Source organism: Rattus rattus, chromosome 3 (assembly GCF_011064425.1).
Source record: "Rattus rattus isolate New Zealand chromosome 3, Rrattus_CSIRO_v1, whole genome shotgun sequence".
NCBI lineage: Eukaryota > Metazoa > Chordata > Mammalia > Rodentia > Muridae > Rattus > Rattus rattus.
In genome coordinates this window covers 220,337,832-220,357,670 of record NC_046156.1, presented here as the reverse complement: position 1 = coordinate 220,357,670, position 19,839 = coordinate 220,337,832, and the positions used below count along the sequence as shown (strand labels likewise).

The 19,839-nt window shown below is 38.9% G+C and overlaps 1 protein-coding gene across 1 annotated transcript in view; it reads left to right on the top strand.

Moving 5' to 3' along the window:
• Mctp1 (multiple C2 and transmembrane domain containing 1) overlaps positions 1-19,839 on the top strand; it is an 865,685-nt gene that overhangs the window by 351,786 nt on the left and 494,060 nt on the right. The window lies entirely within an intron of this gene.

The following is a 19,839-nucleotide window of genomic DNA, read 5'->3' as shown; positions in this document are numbered from 1 at the left end:
GAACTAGAAAATATCCTGAGTGAGGCAACCCAATTATACACATGGTATGCATTCACTGATAAGTGGATATTAACCCAAAAGCTTGGAATACCCAAGATACAATTCACAGATGAAACAAAGTTCAAGAAAAAAGAAGGCCAAAATGTGGATGTAGAAGAAAGAACAAAATACTCATAGGAGGAAATACGGAGACAAAGTGTGAAGCAGACTGAAGGAAAGGCCATCCAGAGACTGCCCCACCTGGGGATCCTTTCCATACACAGACACCAAACCCAGACACTACTGTGCATGACAAGAAGTGCATGTGACAGGAGTCTGTATAGTTGTCTCCTCAGAAGCCCTGCCAGAACCTGACAAATGTAGAGGCAGATGCTTGTAGCCAACCATTGAACTGAGAATAGGGTCTCCAATAGAGGAGCTAGAGAAAGGACTGAAGGAGCTGAAGGGTTTTGCAACTCCATGTGAGGAACAATAACAACCAGATCCTCCAGAGCTCCTAGGGACTAAACCAGTGTTCCAAGAAAATACTGAAATGAACCCATGACTCCAGCTGCATATGTAGCAGATGATGGCCTTGTTGGTCATCAATGGGAGGAGAGGTCCTTGGTTCTCTTAAGGCTTAATGTCCCAGTGTAGGGGAATGCCATGGTGGGGAGGTGGGAAGGAGAGACTAGGTGGGTGATGGAGCACCCTTATAAAGGCAGTGGAAGGGGAGATGAAAAGCAGGTTTTTGGAGGGAAAAACCAGGAGAGGGGATAGCATTTGAAATGTAAATAAAAAAACAATACAAATACCAAATATGGACAAAAATGTATCCTCGTAGACTTTAAAATGCTGTACCAGAAAGCATCAAATCTCACTTCATCTAGTCACTTGGGCATCATTTTACTTCAGCAAAAGAAAAGGGAGGTCACTATAGTGTTTAGAGATTAAGAAAGAAAAGAGACAACATTCACATAACTTTTATTTCTCCATTCTGTTATAATTCTCTTTTATAAGTTTTGTTTATCTCTTATTATGCTGAGTTCATAAATCAAACTTCTTCCTAGGAATAGATTGTAGGACAAATGTGGAGTAGCAAGTTTGGCACTATCTATGGGTTAAGGATGCATGGGTTTTAGATTGTGTTCTCTATGGATAAGGAGAGAACACTTGCTGTTTTTGCAGATGTCTGCATATGATTCTTTGAAGTCTTAAAACATTCTGAACGAAGTTGAAGATGTAGTTGGATATGTAATATGTGAATTCAATCAATGTAAAATTGGTAAACTGATTCATATTTTTACATGTATGTTGTGAATATTATTTTAGATCAGCTCTGGTTTTTTTTAGTGTACATTGGAGTAGACAGACATTTCTTCAGTCATTGAATACTGATTAAGCACCTGCCATATAACAAGTGGTAGTTCAAATCCTGTGGCTATACTAAACCATAAAGAAGCACAATTTTTATATTCATGGGTTATTTTTTTTTAAGAAAAATAGTCAGCAGAGGAAAAATTCAGATATTGATAAGTGCTTACATAAAACACAACGGGTCTGATTTCATAGTGTTGTATTTTATGGTATTGGAGATTACTTAAATTGGTCATGAAGGGCTTTGCTAAAAGATGACAACATTTGAGCTGCTGTGTAAAAGACAAGGAGACTTCCCGGTGAAGACTGGGGCTACCAATCCCTGGTAAAGTGCTGTTAAGATGAAAGGTTCAGATGCTCAAATGATATCGTAGGTTAATTAGGGAACATAACAATTAGAAGGTCTGGTCACACTGTGCACTGCCTTCAATATACTTGTCTGTGTGCTTAAAATTGTTCCAGCAGAGCTCAGTCTCACCAATTTTTGATTCATCTAGATCACAAATTCATACTTGTTTCATTAAGAACCTTTTGAAAAAGTAACTGGACTGGAAGAAATAATGACCAAGATTTATAAATTGGTAATCTCCTAAAAATGGGTGGATGTTATTACCCATCTGCACAAAATAATGTCTTGTGGGAAGAGATTTTTCTGTATATACCCCCTGCCTTCAGAAACCAAACCTTTGATTGATCTTGCAACCAAGTTAATTATAAGCCTTGAGAATATTTAAAACTATGTACTCAGTCTGTTCCCCTACTGTGTGCTCAGCCTGTTTATGTTTAATCTGCTTTATGTAATTATGACATGGACTTGTAAATGTATGTAAATGTATGTATGCAAATATGCCTTGATCTTCCCTTGCAATTAACTTTTACAACCTAAACTCAATGCATAGCTCTAATTTAAATTATATATTCTTTCATGCCTCTGACCCCAACAAGAGAGAGACAGAGACACAGAGACAAAGTGAAAGAAGAGAGAGATAGAATCAGAGAGAGAGAGAGAAAGAGAGACAAAGTGAGAGATGAGGGAAGAGAATGAATTTAAACATAACCTACTGAAAGCAATGATTTGATTAGAGGTAGATTATACCTGTTTGTGGTTTTTGGATCGGTCAGATTCAGTAAATTCTTACCTTATAAACTCTGATAAAAATTAGAAAAGAAATTCCTCACTCCTTTCCTATATCATGCTTTCAGTGCTGTTCAGTGGTATGGCACAAAGCCATTCATTATGGAAAGTGAAGGGACTCTGGCCAGCTAAGCATGTCTCTGGCAGGCCTCACCCTTTTCCTCATTCCTCTCTGCTTTCTGCCTTCCTAAAAAACTATTAGATTACATTCTTAAATCTAGTCAGTATGGTATAATCCCTTATTTGGCCATTTCCTCCTTCTGAGACTGACTACCAAGGTCTAGCTATCAAAGTATTGAAGACCAGAAATCAAAGCCTTCATTAGCTCACCTAATGAACATGCCCAAATTTAATGAAATATTTCATCCTAACATGGGGTTTCCCCTTTGACCTTTATAAACCTTGTATTCCCAATGGGCAGGGTCTTGTTTCCTCTCTATCCAGAGGCAGTCCTTTGTCCCCCAGGATAAGTACTCCTGCTCACCTCCCTTGGTTTCTTCCACCATCTCCCGTCTTTATCTTTTATCCCTTGCCTTCTGGGGCAAATAAATTTCTTCTGTGCTGAGAACTTGGTCTTTCCCTGAGCCAATACTGATTCTTTACAGAAAGACAGAAGCCATGTAGACAGAATTGTAGAATTCAAATTTTGGCTCACTCATGTTTAAAGTACTCTAAGGGGAAGAGTTCTTTTATTCTCTAATGTGGTTCTGACCCAATGTTCTTATCTTTGTGCATACAATGTTGAGATTTGCCTTGACATTTTAGGATGTTTTGTTCTTTGAGGATGAAAGTCTAGAAGTGAGCTGTGTCTTGATTGCTATTGCTGTTGAAGGATAGTCAAAAGCAGTCTTATGGTTTAACTGCAGTCTACTTCAGAGAAAGTGCCGTCTGATGCCCCGATGAAGCACTATTAAGTTTTAACAAAAGAAAATAAAAAGATACACAAAGATCAAAGTCATCAATAATGTAATGTTTGAGGTTTCTACTGTACTTTACTAAATAGTTTGACTAAAGGCTTTAGTCATTACAGAACCTATTTAGTCATGGGAGTTTATATAGGATGCATAGGCTAAAGTCAGGAATTACACTTTTATTTCCCATACAGGCTATGGTGCTACTTTGTCTTCTTTAGGATGTGCTTCATAAATGCACATCGGAAAGAACAGATACTGTAGGACTTTTGAAAAAGGAGACAAAATATCAAAATATAGGACTATAACCTTTCATATAGTCAAGTGAGTATTGTATTTTAGAAGCTAAATCTAATAGGCAGTTATAATATAGTTCTTCCTAGAACCAAACCCAATAGATTTCTGTCTCTATGTTAGGGATTGGCTCATATGATCACAGTAGCCCACTTATGTAATTAACCCCTTATCTCCAAAAACTTGAGAACCAAGAACTTTGAAATCTCAAGCTCCAGAAAAAAAGAGAATTTATCTCCTCTGAGACCAGGGTTTCACCGATTGTACTTTCTTCTCCAATCTCCAGTAACTTCTCTCTAAGTAATTATGTCTCCAAATACAGAGAAAATAACTACGTTTATCTCTCTGGTACCTCATATTGGCACTGTTACCTTCTATCATTTCTACCTATTCTCCATTTCTTCCTGTGTAACATTTCCTTCATCTCATATCCTCTCAGTTCAATTCAAGGGATTTTTTTATTTCTACTTCAGTAATTAACTGGCTTAAATTAAGATGGTTATTTTGTGAAAATAAAAGAAAATATAAATTACAAAATTAAAAACCTTGCTAAAGCTCAGCTCACTATCAAACACTGTTTCAAATGCTTGGTAAATAAATACTCAGTTAACTTTCACTATCACTGTATAAAGTATACATCATGAAAACACACAGTGTACAAATAGAGATGCTAGAAGATTAAATGACTTGACCAGTTCTTACAAGGAGTAGACTCAGGAACAATTCCACTCTGTTCTTTCCCAATGCCTACTTGTCATCTCAGTAGCATGTAACATGGTAGACTGAACAACCTCAGCGTCTAGGCCTCTGTGAACCAAGGAGAGTTTTAACTCTTATTATAACCAACTCTGTAATTTTGAAGTTTTCTTTATTTTATGTATACGAGTGTTTACCTAGGTGAATGATATGAGTGATGTGTGTGCATGGTGTTCACAACAGTGAGAAGAGGGCATCAGCTCCCATGGGACTTGACTTCCAGATAGTTGTGAGTGGCTGTATGTACTGAAAGTTTAACCTGAGTCCTCTGCAAGGGGAGCAAGTGCTTTTCAATACTGTCATCTTTCTAGCCTACTAATTAATTTTAAATTATTGCTTTGTGGGCATTCTTTCTGAGTCTCATTTGTTTGCTGTGATACTTTTACTGACCTATAAAGGTTGGAATTTCCTAGAACTATTAGCTCTCTTGACCAGAACAAAGCCATTGCTCCCTTCTTCTACCCACTTTTGCATAAATCCCATTTCTAGTCTTCTAGGTGTCAATTAATGATAGAAGGGTGGTGGTATATTTGTAACAGTATCCACAAATTGAACTGAATCCTCTTAGAGTGCTAATTTGGGTCTGCATGGTCAGTATTTAACTAAAACCCTGTGGAAACAAGAGAGCTCAAGTACTGAGCACAGGCACTGGGTTGCTACACACCTTCCAGTCAGCTGTATGATGCAGACAATATGTAAATGGAATTTTGGCCTCAACTTTACAGCAGGATGTTAGGATGGGATGGTGAATCATAAGTTGAAAGTAGCTTTTAAGGTGACAGGAACATTTTAAAGCATCCATTTGAGATTTTGTTGAATCTATACACCTTTGAGTCAGATTTTTCCATTTTATAAAGTACTTTGCCAATTTTGTGAAGATAGTCTGACAGACAGTGTGCACTTTCCCACACAGATCTGTCAGCTCATGTTCCCCACCACACCCACCTGCAGTTCACATCAGAACCTTTTCTGAAGAGAACACTAGTCACCTGCAACCAGTTGGGTGAAAACTCAGAAGTATAAATTTGACTAAATCCTAATATTTTTTTGAGATCCTAACTGTGCCATAGTAGGTGTTCTCTAGACAAAGATCATCCTCTAGAGTCCTTTTGGCATTTTAGGTTCATGGTTATATATACCAATGTCATTGTAGTCATACCTCTGTACAGAGTCCCCTTTGCAAATGTCTTTTATATGTATAAACATCCAATGATGTCTCAGAATATACTTATTCATGGTTTTGTTAAAAATTCCAGTTTTATTAAAATCTAAATGCTTTCTTGAAACCTGTAGATGAACATCTTACTCTGAGTTCTAACTCCTTTTCTCCTGAGGAAACCAAGGATCTCTGCAGCAAAAGAGGGCAATAGGCATTTGAAATGCAGAGGGAGAGATTCCTTTTTGTAAAACTCAGGAGTCAATACTGTCAATAAGGCTTACCTCAGTCACTGTGTAGCCCTGGAGGATGACTGTGAATCTTGCATCCTCCTGCCTCTACTACTTGATCTGGTCTTTATGCCATGCTTGGGATAAAACCTGGGGGACATCATGCATGCTGTGCAAGCACTCTACCACCTAAGCTACATTCCCAGTTTCTACAGTTTACATTTGTAAGCATAAACATTATTATGCTATTTTAATGGTTAACTCTGCATAGAAGTTGGTAAAAATCATTGAATGTCTAAATGTACATTCTGCTTTTGAAATTAGATAACTTTTTTGTAATTGATTTTTGCTGAGAATAATAAGTGGATATCACAAAGCAAAATATCTGTTCTTATAGTTCTTTCATTCTTCTTTCATTACACTCCATAAATCATTTATTACATCTTGAATGTTCTCCAGCGGATATCTTATTTCATTTATTCTATGTTGAGCTTTTAGTTTGCAGTTTAGCACTTTATAAGTATCATACAGTGAACTTGCAGTAGTTTTATTTCTTTCTATTATTGAATATATATTGATGGTTTGTATGTACTTGGCCCAGGAAGTAGCACTGTTGGGTGGTGTGGCCTTGTTGGAGAGGGTATGGTCTTGTTGGTGTGGGCCTTAATACTCTTGTTCTAGCTAGGACTAATGGGAGCTAGTCTTCTACTAGCAGCCTTCAGGTGAAGATGTACAATTCTCATTGCCTGCATCATGTGTGTCTACATGCTGCCCTGCTACTACTTTAATGATGATGGACTGAACCTCTGAACATGTAAGCCAGACCCAATTAAATGTTGTCCAAGACTTGCCTTGGTCATGGTGTCTGTTCACAGCAGTAAAACCCTAACTAAGACAGAAGTTGGTACCAGGGACTGGGGTATTTCTGTGGTAGGCCTGAGCATGCTTTTGTCTAGAAGAATGTGGATTTGGGGACTTTGGATTTGGAAAGCATTGGAATGCAAGAGGGTTCAGTAGAGAAGAATTTCAGTATGTGACCTAGAGATGTATTTTGGTGAAGACTGTGGGTACTTCCTGCCTTTGTCTGAATAGTCTACCTGAAGCTAAGGTGAACAGACTCAGATTAATTACATTGACAAAGTGTTGCAGTAACCTCTCCAACCCAAATCGGCCTGTACAAAGAAAACACAAGCGTCTAGATTGGGCAGAACCACCCTACACTGTCCTATTCCTCGCTCCCAAATCCCTCATCACTTGCACCTTTTATTTGCCAGGTCTCCAGCTTCTCCTTCTCCCACGACTCCTCTCTCCTCGCTTTTCTCCTTTCTCCTCCCCTCCTCCTGACCCCTCCCCTCTTGCTCCAGACTCCTCCCCCTGTCCATATCTTGAGCTCTTGCCTTTATTTTACAAATTCAGTGGGAGCCTCTGATAAGGTCACCTGAGTCCTGAGTACGTAACTAGGCAGCCATCCTTGGGGGAGCAGAATCAGCATCAAAACAGAGAGAACTCCAAGGCAAACCACCACAACAAAGGAAGTCTCAGAAACGTCCATCATAGACTTTGTTCTCTGGTTAAGTCTCATGAAGAACATTTAAACAAGCATAGCAAGCTGATAAAGGAAAATTATAAAATACATGGTTTGGGTATTAAAGGGGTACCAGGAAGTGAAATGGAGCTGAATCCTGTGTTCTAGGAAATAGCAGATTAAGGAAAAGGGACTTTGGGGCAAGATCCTACCCAGCTAGGTTTAGATCCAGGCATGGTGGTAAACACCTTTAATCCCAGGAGATAAAGCCAAGCAGATCTCTGAGTCCAAGGCCAACCTGAGAAAGAGCAAGTGTTGGTGAAGAAAAGCTTAAATCCAGGCATAGTTGTATACACCTTTAAGTCCAGGAGACAAGTCTGCAGATCTCTGAATTCAATCTACAGAGCAAGGTCCAGGACAACCAAGCTTAGCCAGTGAAGGAGTTGGAAAACAGAAAGCTAGTGACAATGTAGTAGAACAATGGGGCCATGTTTCAGCTACAGAAAGCAGCAGAACTTAGCAGCTTCAGCCATAAAAGGGACTATTGGGACAATTGATTCTGGTTAGCTGGAGCTAAGAAATTAGTGGTGATTAAGAAGAGACCAATATCATTGAGGTGAAATCTTCTGGGAAGTGTTTTCTGAGAACACAAATAAGCTGTGTTCCAGAAATAGCCAAGGTTGTTTCTCATGCTGCAGTTGTACTTGTTAATATGTAAGAGTAATCCAGGTGGTCCTGGTTTTAAAGGAATGAAGGGGTCATGAAGAGCATCTAAGGCTTGGTATAGTGAGAGGCCTTGGAAAGCCATTGGTGAAGGTGTAGCCTCAGTTGCAGTTGGTGGTCCAGTATTGAAGGGGTCATGCAAAAATTTGATACTTGGCACCATGAAGAGAGCCCATAGGTGAAGCCTAGTTGTAGTGGAACACCCCAGTGCATTGGAGATGCCAGTATCATGGGATGATCACCAAGAACAGCAGCAGCAGTGGAGTAGATCAACCTGAACTTAGAGTGCTGCTGAGAGCAAAGCTAGAGAAGTAACACCAGTCCTTTGGAGGGGTCCAGAAGATCATGTGTCGATCCCAGACATTGAAACAAACAGCTGTAACATTGAAGTTGCCTTGGAGACCCCAAGATTTTCATGATGCCAGAGCCTTGGGATATCTCCCAAGGAATGCTGCAGACAGGGAGTGGAACCAGGCCAGGAAAAGAAGTTTATTGCAGTCAACAAAGATGACAAAGGAGTTGGAGATCTGAAAACTGCTGACATCAGACATGGAAATGCAAAGGTTGGAGTTTGCCCAGCTGGTTTCCTATCTTGCTTCAGGGATTACAGTTAAGTGATTGGATGGATCTCAGAGGAGACTGAATTTTGGACTTTTGACTTTGTTATGACTACTATGGACTATAGGAACTTTGGAAGTTGGACTAAATTCACCTTTGAACAAGCCTACAGGTGTCAGGGAGTGGAATGTGATGGTTTGTCTATGCTTGGCCCAGGGAGTGGCACTTATGGGAGGTGTGGCCTTATTAGCATAGGTGTGGCCTTGTGAGTGTGGGCCTTAATACCCTTGTCCTAGCTGCCTGGGAACTAGTCTTCTACTAACAGCCTTCAGGTGAAGATATAGAACTCTCAGGTCTGCCTGCATCTTATGTGCCCTGCTACCACTTTAATGATGATGAACTGAAAATCTGAACCTATAGCCAGACTCAATTAAATGTTGTCCTTTATGAAACTTGCCTTGGTCATGGGGTCTGTTCACAGCAGTACAACTAACCACACACACACACACACACACACACACACAGACACAGACACACACACACACACACACACACACACAATCTTGTGACTCAGAAAAAATGTTTCTTTTAAAACTTTTAAAGTTATAGGATGACTTAGAAGGTTGCTAGCTTTCTACCAAGAACTTAAAAGAAAATTGAAAATATTTTAAGATTTATTTCCAAACATTTTTTTAAACATTTTTAGGCCACAGTGTGATAGATATAGTTAACATTTTGAGGTATAATGTTCTGCTTTCAAATGTCACTGCATGGTATGTGTGAGAAAAACAGAGGAAAGCTTAAGCATGGTGTTTGAACAGCCAGTTAATATCATATACTTTAAAATACCAGCGTGTAGGTATTAGTTCTAGGCATAATTCCACTGACATTAACATGAGAACTGTCTTTGGGCAACATTTAAAGAGGAGTGGAATTACTGGGAGAGGACATACGTGGTAGCTGTAGTATTATACACAGTGGAGATGTTGCATCCTTATCATTCTTGACATCTGAATTTTATTTCCCCCAAAACATTATAGACAAGATTGCTATAGATAATGTTCTCTGGTATTATGTGTTTCTTTTAAAATATTTTTTGTGCTTTTCTACATTCATTCCAGTGTTCTATTTATAGGAAAGATCAAAATAATTCTGATAATGTTTTGCTCAGGTCTCTGGTCTGTTGGCAGAAGCAGGCAGAATATAGCCATCTAGAAGAAAGAGTAAGAAGAGCCATAGGGCACACAGAAGTCTTCATAAAGAATGTGTTCCTACAGCCAGAATACAGCAAATACATAGGCAAATGCCAGCAGCAAACCACTGAACTGAGAATGGGACCCCCGTTGAAGGAATCAGAGAAAGGACTGGAAGAGCTTGAAGGGGCTTGAGACCCCATATGAACAACAATGCCAACCAACCAGAGCTTCCAGGACTAAGCCACTACCCAAAGACTATACATGGACTGACCCTGGGCTCCAACCTCATAGGTAGCAATGAATAGCCTAGTAAGAGCACCAGTGGAAGGGGAAGCCCTGGGTCCTGCTAAGACTGAACCCCCAGTAAACTAGACTGTTGGGGGGAGGGTGGCAATGGGGGGAGGATGGGGAGGGGAACACCCATAACGAAGGGGAGGGGGAGGGATTAGGGGGATGTCTGCCCGGAAACCGGGAAAGGGAATAACACTCGAAATGTATATAAGAAATACTCAAGTTAATAAAAAAAAAAAAAAGAATGTGTTCCTGTGAAACTGATTTAAACTGACAACAGAAGAAACGAATTAGCCATTTGTTAACAATTACTGAGAGAGAGACCATTTTACTTACTTTTTGTCCTGGCTGGAGCTAAAGTCACTGGAGAGGAGGAAGCCTTAATTGAGAAAATGTCTCCATAAGATCAGGCTGTAGGAAAGCCTGTAGGACATTTTATTAATTGATGATTTATGGGGGAAGGCCCAGCCCATTGTGTGTGGTGTCATCCCTGGGCTGGTGGTCCTAGGTTATACAAGAAAGCAGGCTGAGCAAGCCATGGGAAACAGGCCAGTAAGCAGCACCTCTCCATGACACCTTCCTGCATTTCAGTCCTGTCTGAGATCCTCAGCTGACTTCCTTGTATGATAAACTGCAATGAGGAAGGGTAAGTGAAATAAACCCATTGCTCCCCAAGTTGCTTTTTTATCATGGTGTTTCATCACAGCGATGATGCTTTTTATTGTGGTGGTAGTGGTGGTGGTGGTGGTGGTGTGTGGGTGTGTATGCTTGTGTGCATGTAGGGTTTTAAATTAAAAGTTCTGTCTGCAGTGAAACTCTTTTTAGCACTCCAACTTTATTATTTGATGAATCTAATGAAAAATTAAGATGTGTTAAATACTTTATGAATCAAAACCCTAGCTATGGAAACAGCATCTGGTATTTAACCATAGGCTATGCTGGAAATAGATTTTTGTATGAAGCATAAAGATAGTGAACCTGACCATTCTGTTTGCCACAAGTTGTAAATTTTCTAAAGCAAACAAAGCATAAAAGAAAAAAAATCCTTGGTGGGATTCTGTACTCCATATTTATTTTATGGTTATTCTTCTTCAGGGGACCAGTGAGGAATGCCTACCTCCATGTCACATTTCCCCAGTACACTCCTGGATTAAAAAACATGGCGGATTTCTTCTATGTGTTTAATTTTGAGAAGCCACAATTTAAACACGTATAATGTAGATGTTGAACACAAGCATCCCCGTTAGAGGATGGTTCTGCTTTCTTGCTGTGACAGATGTATACCATGTACGAGACCATAACTTTACTTTCAATCAGAGCCTTGGAAAGTGGACTGTGTTTGAGGTCTTTGTTTACAGCAGACTCTAAAGTGTTTCCAAAAGAATCTTTCACACTCATATTAAGACTTGATGTTTACTTTTTCGCCTTACAAAACAATGAGTTTCTTCATAGGAAGCTTACCACCTGGAAAGAGGACTGTTTTGCTAGCATCTTAAGAAAAAGTATTCCATGGAAATACCCTTGAATTTCATGGACTTACAGAGATGTAATTTATGGCAGAAACAGAAAGTCAGGCATACCTGCAATAAGTGTTATCATCCACAATAGTGGTAGAATATAAAGTCCTTACCTTGATGAGAAGAAATCCGGAACCTTGGCATACTTAGTTCTTGGCATAGACTGTCTTGGGAGCATGATAGACAATGGAGAAATTTAGTTATAAAATTGATATATGCCATATTTATTGGTATCACCATTAGATAGCCAGGACACTTTGCATCTAGACAGAAATAATAAACTTAGGGTGTTAATTTGGGTCTTTCCAATGGTGATAAAAAAAATAAAACCCAAACTTCTAGTGGCTAATGCAGTGCAGGCTTATTTCTCATATAATAGCCACCATGAGTTGAATTTTCCAAGATTCTGAGTCCTTTCCTTTAGGTATTGTGAAATCTGCAATAGCTCTTGAGGTCTTAGTTCTCAGAGACGAAAAAGAAATACAAAGAACAGAGAAAGCATAGCCTTTGTTCATCTGTCTTTGTTGGTAATTGACTAAATGTTAATAAGAAGTGGTGCAAATGGGCAGCAGTCTGGCATCTGTGTTATAGCAAAGAGCCCTGAATTCTGTCAGAAATTATGCTCTTTCTGTAGTGACAATTGATCATGCCAGATTAGAAAGTGTTGTGAAGAATCTCCTTATAATTTGTTTTGCAAATGCATAGTGCTTTGGGGAAAGTATTTCCTGCCTCCCAGCAGGGTGTTTGTAAATAACATGAGAAATAACAAGGATATTGGAAAGGATGCTCCACAGCTTCTACACATTGGTTGCTTTTATTATAGGCAAAGTCTGGGAATGGCTCTGTCCAGTGAGTCTGTGAATCCAGCCAACCCTTTTTAAATTTAATTTTGCATAGCTCTTCTAAAAGGAAATAGGAACTTATGCAAAAGTACTGCTGACTTGCTTTGCTTGTTTGCAAACATTTAAGCCAATACATATTGACATACAGAAACTGTCTTCTGATAGAAGGATTAATTTATAGCAGAAAGTAATTATGGAACTGTTATATTCAGGGCCGCAGGGTTGGCATTTAGAAAAGCTCCTCTACTAGTCAGTAGGCTATGTTCTAACCCCATTCTGTCTCTGGTTAAGCCAAGGGAGAGCTTCACTGTTCTCAGCTTTGCAGTTCAGCTCTAGTTCTTTAGTGTTATAAAATCTTACTAAGTCTCCTAACTGTATGACAGACTGGAGTCTGCATAGTCGTTCATTATATAAGGAGTGGCATGAAAGTTGCTAACATAAAAAGCACTTTACTGGTGACCAATATCTTTCTCTCTTTAGAGAATTTATATTCTGAGAATATATGTGTGACTTCCACATAAATCATAAATCAGATAATGATTTCATAATTATCTTCCAGCTTGGAGAATTTTCTGTCACTCTTTTTTTTTCTCAACAATTATACTGACTAGTTTATATAGTTCTTATTGTTACATAAATATTCTTCCAGACTTGTGCTTAAAGGGCACATTGTTCTGTAGTATAAGGTTGTTTTGGTGCTGAGTGAACCCTTACTAGTCCGTTCTGTGGAAATGTGTCTTTGATCCTCTTGCACGTTAGGGACAGACTTTGGGAAAACTTGTAAGAGCACTTATTGAGCTCATCTCTGCTAGGTGTGCACATGTGCCAGGCATTGCTTGTTATCACAATAGGAGCAATCTCACTACTCTTTTATACCATTTTTCTTTTATGTTTTCTTTGAGTAGCATTTTAAATATTGCTTGAATTGAAATTTAGCACCTGGCATATAATAGTGACTGAACATCAGGCAGCTATCCATTGTTGCACATTTTTTTTTCTAGATCTTCATCTTTTCAAGATCTTCATCTTTTCAAGACTGTGTTAATTCTTTTGGATTTATTTTCAACCAAGGCCCAGTCTATTACAAATATTTATTGGCATGTATATGATGGATTTTTTTAATATGCTGGCTAGTTTTAGCCAATTTTTCATAAGCTATAGTCATCTAAGAGAAAGGAACCTCAACTGAGAAACTGCCTAAATTCAGACTGTAGGCAAGCCTGTAGAGTATTTTCATAATTAGTGATTAATAGGGAAGGGCCCAATTCATTGTGGGTGGTGCGACTCCTGTGCTGGTAGTCCTGGGTTCTCTTAAGAAAGCAGGCTGAACAAGCCATGAGGAGAAAACCAGTAAGTAATGTCCCCACCCTGCTCAAGGGACTGTCCTGATTCCCTTCAGGGTTGAATGGTGCTGTGAAAGTGTAAATCAAATCAATCCTCTCCTCCCTAACTTGCCTTTGGTCATGATGTTTCATCACAGCAACAGTAACCCTGACTAGGACAGTGAGTTCTGAAGAATTTTACAACATAGAGATAATAATATGAGATGTTGCCACAAGGAAATGTACTGGGGGCTGGCTGGAGGCAGGTGATTTACTAGTTGTTAGTAAGGCCTATTTCCTTATGACAAATTCAATAAATGCTAGGAAGATGATTTGATTTGGAGGATACAAGTTACTGTAACTCTGGTATTTTATAATACTCCTTCTGTTTTGTAGTTACTGCTTTAAGATTTATTTATTATATATAAATACAATGTAGTTCTGTCTTCAGACACACCAGAAGAGGGCATCAGATCTCATTACAGATGGGTGTGAGCCACCATGTGGTTGGTGGGATTTGAACTCAGGACCTCTGGAAGGACAGTCAGTGCTCTTAACCACTGAGCCATCTCTCCAGCCCCATAAAGACATTTTACACTGGCTTATAATGTGAGCCTGGAACACAGAACACCAGGTAGCCATCATTAACACCTTGCTGAGAGTTGCTTTGCATGGTTGCTTCTGGCCAGTCAAGAAGGTGTTTAAGACCTGGGACCCAGAGGGCAGCTCAACCTCCCTGATTCAGCAGAAGTTCTTGCTTTGCATGTTTTAAATGGCTGGTTGCTCTTCCAACTTCACCTTAACCAAAAAGCATTTGAAGAGAGTGAGAACTTTCCTTCCTTTCAGGCAGCCTAGGTAAGCTATGCTCTTGTTATTAGGAGAATGTGGGAAAATGAAAATCTTGCTACATAGAAGAAAAGGGAGCTCAGAGTACAGAGATCTTGCCTTTTCACTGTAGTCTACACTCAAGTCCAGTGTTGATAACTAAGTCCCCAAATTCCCTTGAAGGTAGGTGTGTCACTTAGTTTCCTCATAGTTGGACTCAGAATATGAAAGTCAAACTGTTCCTAGCCGTGTCCCAGCCAAAGAAAATTATTTTTGAAATCATACACCAGTGGATGAGTGCCCCCCTGCTTTAGGATTGTGAATGATGAATATTTGAACAAAGGAAGAGGAAAGTCTTAGAGTTTGAGAACTTTCTAAGTTAAGAGGACTTCGGTGTGATAGCTTCTACTAGTTAAGTGAGATTCCTGGATCTCTGTCCTTCTACAGCCTTAGTAGTCTATCAGTTTATTGACTTGTTTTTTTTTTTTTTTTTTAAATTTTTTGCTTGGTTGCTTGGATTAAGATAGGCTGGCCTGGAACTCACTGTATAAAGAAAGCTGACCTTGAGCTCGCAGACCCCTCTGTCATCTCCAGTGTTCTAGCACTGAAGACATGCACTGTGCCAGGCCAGTTTTGTTTCCAGAACAAAGTGTACTAATTCTCATTTTATCTTTTAATTATGCTGTGTTCTAATAATGTTTGTAATAAAATGTACCTTAAAGTACTCTTTTTAATAGTGTATATTAATCATATAAAATAATGGGTTTATTATAATATTTCTACAAATATCTGTAAGGTATTTTGTATTATTTTTATTCGTAAATGGTATAATTGATACTGATATAAGATTTAGGGGACATATCCTTTTTCGATGCTTCTCATAAAATGAAGGGTGTTGTCAGGCAGTTCCTTTCTTTTCTTTCCTTCCTTGTAGCCTTAGCTGTCCTGAAACTAACTCTGTAGACCAGGCTGCCCTTGAACTCACAAAGCTCCACCTGCCTCTGCCTTCCTACTGCTGGAATAAAAGGTGTACCCTGCCTCCTCAGCTACAATCACCACCAGCCAGTTCTTTCTTTATTAAGAGCAGATGCCCTCACACACTTCAGTGTTCTGCCCCCCTACCCCATACACCTAATTCCCAGCATGAACTAAGAAAATATGTTTCCATTTGGAAAGATGAGCTGCTTCCTCGGGTATTTTCAGATTGAAAATGAGTCCTGACTAATGGCCTCAGAATAAATTATTCAAGATCTAGAATTACCAGGCTGCAATGCTAAATTATTTTTGCCATGTTTCATGTTGTCTCTGAGTTCATTTGTTTATCTATATTATAATTAGTACTCAGTCAAATAAGCTGTTAATTAATTTCCACATTGCTAATTTTAGGACAGTGGGGTTCCAAGTAAACATTTGCTATCAGAAAAAGAATATTTTCTTTCCCATTGAATAGGTTCTCAAAGGTAATAGTCTGTGAAAACATCCAGGTCACTGTGTTTTAAGCATGCTTAGTAATTTGGTTCTCTTTCTTTAACCTTCACCGTGACTGTTCAGGGCCAGTGGCAACCATGAGCTGTTTATACTACAACATGTGGCCAGCCTTGCTTTAGGCTTTCTGTCAAGTTCACTGGAGACCAGAAATTCTGTTTCATTCATCTTTGAATCTCCAGAACCTGGCATTACATCTGGCTTCCACTAGTCTTCAGCCAACATTTGTTAAATTGAGATAAACAAAAGCCTAAGCACCAAGAGTCATAGTTCTTTGATTTTCAAGCAATAGGATAGCCAGCACAAATCAGCCCAAGTGGCCTTGTACCTTGGAACATGTTTTCTCTGCTGAACTCAGTTGTCTTGTGCAGTGGTGGAAACCACCAGAGGCTATAGATTTAGTTACTTGCAGTTACCTTCTCCAGAAAGGTGATAGCTCTTGTGCAAGTCTGTCTGAGCCTTGCTCAGTGGCCGGCTCCAGTGACCTTGCTCTCCCTGAATCCATACCTTTGTGTTAGTAAAAAGAAAAGAGCACTGTGTCCAGACAGGGGCCAGGCATAAATTACCAATGGTTATGTCTACCCAAATCATATACTTTGTGAAAGAGAATGCTGGGTCCCTACCCTGATGCCATATCTGATTACAAATGCGAAACTCTGTTTGATATTAGATTAGCTTTTCCTTGGACTGTTTTTCCTGATAGATTAGGCATTTTCAAGGACCACTAAAAGGTTCAAGCAGCCAGTTGGAGTTAGGTTAGGCTATAAGTGGTGAGACAACTGTGTTATGTACCTTAGTGTAAAGAGCCTTAGGAGGCTTAATCATTGTATTTGATTTAGATGTTCTGCCTTTGGAAATTGAGTTCCTGCTATCTTAAAGATGAATCATGTAGGAACGGAACCTGCCAGTGCAGTATTTAGTCTATCCTACCTCCCTGCTTCCCCTGAGACTTTGAAAGGGCATCCCATGCTTGCCTCTCAACACTCCCAGAAATCTACCCTTTAGGCAGAAGCTTCCATAATATCCCATTCCTTTTGAGGATCCTTGGAGTATGGAGATATTATGGAGGTTTTTTTTTTTTTTTAATCCATGCTCAAGTTCTCAGGTAAAAGGCTAAAGTTCTTAGTTTCTTGTTTAGTGTATGCTGTTTTGTGTTATAAATTTTCACACGTTAACTCATTCCTATAAATAGTTTTATAGACCCCAGGGTTCCCCAAGATTAGGTAGATAAATGGGCCTGAATAATAATCACAGTGTGTTGAGAAAGTCTGTTTTGGAGTTAGCTCAGTCTTCTTACAACCGCTGTTCCCACTGAGTAAGGTCTGGCCAAGGAGAAGCAGGAAAGTGCACACACCTTTGAAAACGCCATTCCCTCTGGTCTCCTCCAGTTCTCAGTATGAGACTAAGTACTAAGAACCCTAGTGATTCTTACATACGTGGTGACCATGCTGTTGTTTCCCCAACATCTGGAGAAGTTTAGGCATATTGTATATACTGTGAATGAATTTTTCCAAAAATTAATACTTTGGAAAGTTAAAGATGATGTTTTGCATAGTAAGGTATAATACAATTTTGAGAAATATTCTAATAATTCTGTTCAGAGGTATGTTTTATTTAATGGCAAAGCACATATTAGACATACACAAGACTCTAAATTCAGTCTAAAGCACTACCAAGAAACATTTAAAAAGCCATACCACTGAGAACTAGAAAAAAAACAATGTTTTTATCACTTAGAAATGTATGATATCCCATAACTCTATGTTAAAAAAAATTTATTTCTCAGAAAAGATTACTTGTCCTTTAAAGAACTTTTATTTGAATAAGATTACTTGTCCCTTTAAGTGAATTATTTGAATTTAAATACCTTTCAGGAACCTTGTTAGATTATACACTGTTGTATGTAGGCTGTGTATTTTTGTTTGAAAATGGAACTCATGTAGCTCAGGCTGGCCTATAACTGTCTAGCTGAGAATGGCTTTGAACTCTTGATCATCCTGCCTCTTCTTCCCATGTACTGGATCTACAGGCATAAACCTGCTTATTTATTTAACCGTTAACTAAATGTTAATTTTCCAAATGTCCACATTTTAATTAAAATAGTAACACATTGGGAAACATTTTTTCACCTGATTGATTTAATAATCAAGAGCCTCAGGCTTTATACAAAATCTTGTTTGTAAAGTGTACATTGTTGCCTATATATTACCATTTAAATTCATACATGAATTTATCAAGATAGCTAAAGATAATGAATGACATTGAGTGTGCAGTGCTGGATCTGTCTCCTAAGGAATAAGTCTCACTATTCCTTAATACAAGTTTATTTTATTATTATTTAATTTTGCAAATATTTCCTTAGAGGATACTTGAGATTCTATAAAATTCCATCTGGACATTACTTCTTTTATTGTCTGTGAAAGTTTCAATTCAGAGTCCCCTTTGTGGACTATATTTGTGGTCATATTGCATCAAAATCCACCAAAGCAAAGCAAATATGAAGCCCAGAAAAGTTTTTAAGTTTGACTGTCATTCCATTTTGATATATTCTTTGAACATGTATTTAAATAATATTAAATAAATTAAACAATAGTGTCTGGGTTTGGTGTCTGTATATGGGATGGATCCCCCAGGTGGGGAGTCTCTGGTTGGCCTTTCCTTCAGTCTTTGCTCCACACATTGTCCTTGTATTTCCTCCTGTAAGAATTTTTTCCCTTCTTTTTTTTTTTTTTTTTTTTTTTTTTTTTTGGTTCTTTTTTTCGGAGCTGGGGACCAAACCCAGGGCCTTGCGCTTCCTAGGCAAGCGCTCTACCACTGAGCTAAATCCCCAACCCTTTTTTCCCTCTTCTAAGAAGGTCTGAAGCATCCACATTTTGGTCTTCCATCTTCTTGAGCTTCACGTGGTTTGTGATTATATATTGGGTTTTCTGAGTTTTTGGGCTAATATCCACTTAACAGTGAGTGCCCACCATGTGTATTCTTTTGTGACTGGCTTACCTTACTCAGGATATTTTCCGGTTCCAACCATTTGCCTACTTAATTTCATAAAGTCATTGTTTTTGATAGCTGAGTAATATTCCATTGTGTAGATGTACCACATTTTCTGTATCCATTCCTCTGTTGAAGGGCATCTGGGTTCTTTCCAGCTTCTGGCTATTATAAATAAGGCTGCGATGAACATAGTGGAGCACGTGTCTTTTTTTATATGTTGGGGCATCTTTTGTGTATATGCCCAGGACTGGTATATCTGGGTCCTCAGGTAGTGGAATGTCCAATTTTCTGAGGAACCTCCAGACTGATTTCCAGAATGGTTGTACCAGTTTGCAATCCCACCAACAATGGAGGAGTGTTCCTCTTTCTCCACATCCTCACCAGCATCTGCTGTCTGACTAGTGTGAAGTGGAATATCTGAGTTGTTTCGATTTGCATTTCCCTGATTACTAAGAATGTTTAACATTTCTTTAGTTGCTTCTTGGCCTTTCAATATTGTCCCCGGTTAAAAATTCTTAGTTTAGCTCTTTAGCCCATTTTTTAAAAAGATTTTATTTATTTTATATAAGTGAGTACCGTCACTCTCTTCAGACACACCAGAAGAGGGAATCAGATTGTGTTGCAGATGGTTGTGAGCCACCATGTGGTTGCTGGGAATTGAACTCAGGACCTCTGGAAGAACAGTCAGTGCTCTTAACTGCTGAGCCATCTCTCCAGCCCCTCACT